The following is a 5,537-nucleotide window of genomic DNA, read 5'->3' as shown; positions in this document are numbered from 1 at the left end:
TCTTTGACCTCCAGAAGGCAGATAGCTGAGAAAAGTCTGATGTCCAAGTTCATAGCATGAGACTATAAGAAGACAATTCAAGAGGGTTGGGAAGCTCTCTGAAATGCCACTCTGACTGCCACTATAAATGATCCGGATAGAGGAAAATGTGGGAAGATTCCTAAGTCAGCCAGAGGATGTGTATTGGAAGTCATAGAGAAACTCAGATATTTAAACATGAATTTTTTAAGTGAAAAAAAGCTCCTTTTTTTTAGTGGGAGGGGGCAGACAGTAACCAAAGAAATATGTCAGATGGTGATAATTGATAAAAAGACCAAAGCAATAAGGGGGCAGAGAGTAACCAACAGGAGTGTGTGTATGTATGTGTTCTTTCTGCTGTGGTGCCAAGGAGGCAATTGGGAAGACACCTGAATGAAGTGTGAGGGAGAGCTCTGCAAAAACCGGGGCATTTCAGGCAGATAGTTCAGAAAATACAAAGGCTCTGATATGGAGATATGCTTGGCATCTTTAAGGAATAGCAATGAGGTGAGTGGAACTAGTTCAGAGTACAGGGTAATAGTAGGAGATGAGCTCAGAAAGGTAGAAGAGAGAGATAATAGAGGGCCTCATAGGCTGTAACAGGAACTTTGACTTTTATTCTGAAATGGATCATTATTGAGTGGTCTTGAGCAGAGAAGTGGCACAAAGTGACTCATGACTTATCAGGATCACTGGCTGCTGTGTTGAATAGATGATTGGGGACAAGAATGTAAGCAAGGGGGACCATCGTGGAGGTTACTCTAGTAATAGAGGTAAGAGATGTTTGTGGCTCAGACTGAAGTGTCAGTGACAGGGCTGGGGAGACAGGGTTACATTCTAGATATATGTTGAAGGCAGAGTCAATAAGATTTTTGATGGGGTAGATGAAAGTTGTTAAGAAAGAGAGAAAAGATACAGATGTAGTGAAAAGAAGGGGCACACGCACCCCGGTGTTCATAGCAGCAATGTCCACAATAGCCAAACTGTGGAAGGAGCCAAGATGTCCTTCAACAGATGAATGGACAATGGAACGCTACTCAGCCATCAGAAACGATGAATACCTACCATTTGCATTGACATGGTTGGAACTGGAGGGTATTATGCTAAGTCAAGCAGAGAAAGATAATTATCATATGGTTTCACTCGTACGTGGAATATAAGGAATAGTGCAGAGGACCATAAGGGAAAGGAGGGAAAACTGAATGGGAAGAAATCAGAGAGGAAGACAAACCATGAGAGACTCTGGACTCCATGAACCAAACTGAGGGTTACAGAAGGGAGGAGGGTGGGGGAGGGGTAGCTGGGTAATGGGTATTAAGGAGGGCACGTGTGGTAATGAGCACTGGGTATTATATGCAACTAATGAATCATTGAACACTACATCGAAAACTAATGATGTACTATATGTTGGCTAATTGAACATAATAAAAAAAAGAAAGAAAAAAGGGAAAGAAAGAAAGAAAGAAAAGAAAGAAAGAAAGAAAGAAAGAAAGAAAGAAAACAAAGAAAAGCCAAGGATAATTCCACAATGTTTGGTCTGAGCAAGTAGATGAATGGTGATTCCATTTATTGAGATGGGAATAATTGAGGGAGAGTCATGTCTTAGAGAGTGGGGTTCAAGACTGAGATTTAGACATATTGAGTTTAAGACATCTACCAAAGAAGACATCCAAATGGCCAACAGACACATGAAAAGATGCTCAACATCACTCATCATCAGGGAAATGCAAATCAAAAGCACAATCAGGTATCACCTCACACCCATCAGAATGGCTAATATCAAAAAGACAAGAAATTGCAAGTGTTGGTGAGGATGTGGAGAAAAGGGGAACCCTAGTACACTACTGGTAGGAATATAAATTGGTACAGCCACTGTGGAAAACAGTATGGAGGTTCCTCCAAAAATTAAAAATAGAAATAACATATAACTCAGTAATTATACTACTGGATATTTACCCAAAGGGGAAAAAAAAACAGTAATTCAAAAAGATAATGCACCCCTGTGTTTATTGCAGAATTATTTATAAATTCCAAGATACGGAAGAACCTACATGTGTATTCATCAATAATAAAGAAGATGTGGGGTGTCACACACACACACACACACACACACACACACACACAATGGAATATTACTCAACCATAAAAAAGAATGGAATCTTGCCATTTGTGACAACATGGATGGATCTAGAGGGTATTATACTAGTGAAATAACTCAGAGAAGACTAATACCATATGATTTCACTTGTACATGAAATCTAAAAACAAAACAAAACAACAAACAAACGAAAAGCAGAAACAGACCCATAAATACAGAGAACAAACTGATGTTTGCCAGAGAGGAAGGAGGGGCATGGGGGGATAGGCAAAATTGGTGAAGGGGAATGGAAGGGCTGGGCTTCCAGAACGAATAAGTCATGGGGATAAAATATACAGCATAAGGAATATAGTCACTGGTACTCTAATAGCGTTGTATGGTAACCGACGATGGTAGCTACACTTGTGGTGAGCACAGCATAATGTACAGAGTTGTCAATTCACTATGTTGTACACCTGAACGTAATGTAACATTGTGTATCAACTATAATTTTAAAAAGAAAAACAAGGTATCTATTAGATATTCAAGTGGAGATGTTGAGTTGGAGGTATATACATGAGTGTGGAATTTAGGAGCATGGTCTTGTTTCGAGAACAAATTTAGCATATATATATATATATATATATATATATATATATATATATATATTTAAAGCCAGGGGAATGGATAAACAAGTGAACAGGGCAGCTAATTAGGCTTTTCTTACCACTTTTCTATCCCTCTTCCCTTTCCCCTGCCTCCCTTACACCTGCTTGCCCTCCTCCTGGACCAGAGAGGTAACTCATTGCTTGGATATACCTCCTGCACCTTTTCAATATGCTCTGCTTGGAGACCTCTGGGTTAGAGAACAGAGTGGTTCAACAAATAACCACAGAAAATATTAAAATTAGGCTTCACTATCTTGTAATGGCTAGTTTTAGAGGGGAAAAAAGCAACAGGTTAGAAGTGACACCTTTAGAAGAAAGGGAGGGGTAAACAGAAGGGGGAATGAACCATGACAGACTATGGACTCTGGGAAACAAACTGAGGGCTTCAGAGGGGAGGGGGGCGGGGGAATGGGATAGGCTGGTGATGGGTAGTAAAGAGGGCACGTATTACATGGTGCACTGGGTGTTATACGCAAGTAATGAATCATCGAACTTTACATCAAAAACCAGGGATGTACTGTATGGTGGCTAACATAATATAATAAGAAATATTATTGAAAAAAAAAGAAGTGACACCTTTCCCCACACAGAGCAGAAGAAAAGGTGAGGGAAAGGGGCACCTGGGTCACGAAGTCGGTTAAGCGTCCAACTCTTGGCTTCTGCTCAGGTGGTGCTCTCGGGGTTGTGAGTTTGAGTCCCACATTGGGCTCCACACTGTGTGCAGAGTCTGCTCTCTCCCTCTGCTCCTCCTGCTCGCATGCACTCTCTCTCTCTCTAAAATAAATACATCTTAAAAAAAGAAAAGATGGGGGAAGTCACATTACCTTCCTATTATGTACCGAGCACTGTGCTCAGCTCTGTACATGCATTAGCTCCATAATTAATCCTCCCAACAGCTCTGTGAGGCAGCAATTCTTGGACCCATCTGTAAAGATGAGGAACACAAGGCGCAAAGAGTTTAAACCTACTTGCCCAGATTCGTATATCTAGTTACTAAGTGGTAGAGTCAGTAATCTAGCCTGAATTCCCCCAAGACCCCAAAGCCCGTGCCCTCCTCCATCCATATGCTGCCCTGAGCAGGTACAGCGGAGAGGTGTGTGGGGGCACGAGAGTGTTAATCAGAGGCCACATCCTGGAGTTCTGGGATTCACAGTATTTATTACCGTTACCCACCTCTTTGAAATGTTGATTAGCCGTTGTTCCCAGTTTGTCAAGTGCTTTCATCCTTAAATCTTTAAAGGTTGGTCCCCCCCCCCGCCCCCCGCAAATGGGACAACCACCATTTCACACCAAGCTGCAAACTATTTTCCACCCTCAGGCTAAATAAGCAGGAGTCATCCCAGATTTAGGTAAAGCCCAGCGATGGACCCTATCAGGCCCCATTCTGTCAGTGGTAAAGGTTTAAGTACAGATGTCCCTGGCACTGCAGAATGCTGTCAGATCTTTGCAATCCTGGGTCATATGAGTTTCTGACCATTTCTAAGGTCAGTATATATGGGGGTGAAGTCATATTTGTACCAGAGACCATGAGAACCTTGGAAGCAGACTGGCCCTAGCTGGGAGTGCACGCGCCTTCACTTGTGCACAGCACCCCCCCCCCAACCAGGTGGTTCTAAGGCAATTTAAAAGGAGGAGGTGACTTTAATTTAGCAACAGGGGATCGACCTGTGCTGCATCTTAACAGATTGTGTGACTGTTTCACTGGGGTTGGGCACTGGGGAGTCAGAGCAGGACCTGTATTCTGATGGGTAAAGCAGAACTGCTCATTCTGGGCTTTGTTGGGCCCCAGGGAGTTTCCTTCTATCTTCCTCACCTGGAACCCATTAACTGTATTCAAGTAGAACTTGGGCCTCAAGACTATCCAGTGGCCCCATCTAGATACAGGCAGAATAGTCTTAAGTCTTGATGGCTTTCTTTTCCTCTGAAGTTGTTAGAATGAAACAGTGTGTCGTATTTATCCCCTCCTCTGCCAAGAAATGTCTCCTGATGTTGCGATTAATTTTCCCCTCCTCATACTCCCATAGCCCTTTGCTTGCACTCCTATTCCAGTGTTTCCCAGCGTCATCCTTATTAGCATTATTTATGGGCACGTCTGTCTTCTCTTCCAGATCATGAGCTCCTGGAGGGCAGAAGCTGTAGTTTATTCATCTCTATCCCCCATGGACTGCGTGCAGGGCCCTGCACATCGTAAGCACTCAATAACTGCTGGTTGAATTGAATTATTACTCTCCTCCACTGTTGTTGTGATTGGCATTCATTCATTTAGTCCATTTGCCCCTTAAGAATCTCCTGCCAAGACCCAAAAGTAAAGACTCACTAGTACAAAGAGACACATTTTTAACAGTTGATGGTTTGGGGTGGTTTTCTTTTAAATGGGTCCAAATGAAAAGAAACGTTTTCTTAGGTCTTGCCAGCCAGCCAGAAAAGGTTATCAGCAGATTAAGAGGAGTGTTCTCAAACAGCATCAAGTGTCTTTCAGTGTGCCCAATGGGTGGAGGGCTTTGTGTGGCCGTGAAAGCTGGAGAGAAGGCTACTTGGATTCATTCTGATATATGTCATATTTTCAAGAGAGGTGTTGAAAGCAGAGTCAAACAAACAGCCAGTCAAAGTGCCGCTCAGCGCACTGGAATTGGCATTACATGAAAGTGTTAGTGAGCACCTCAGTGAACAAGGTTGCCCCCAGCTCTTCCCTAGGAGCTACTTGAAAAGTTGAGAAGTGTACGGGAGTTCTCATCACATAGCCACATTCCCTCCATTCCAGGCTGTGTAGCTGG

This window comes from Ursus arctos, chromosome X, assembly GCF_023065955.2.
Source record: "Ursus arctos isolate Adak ecotype North America chromosome X, UrsArc2.0, whole genome shotgun sequence".
NCBI classification, from domain to species: domain Eukaryota; kingdom Metazoa; phylum Chordata; class Mammalia; order Carnivora; family Ursidae; genus Ursus; species Ursus arctos.
Note: the sequence above shows the minus strand (reverse complement) of the source record.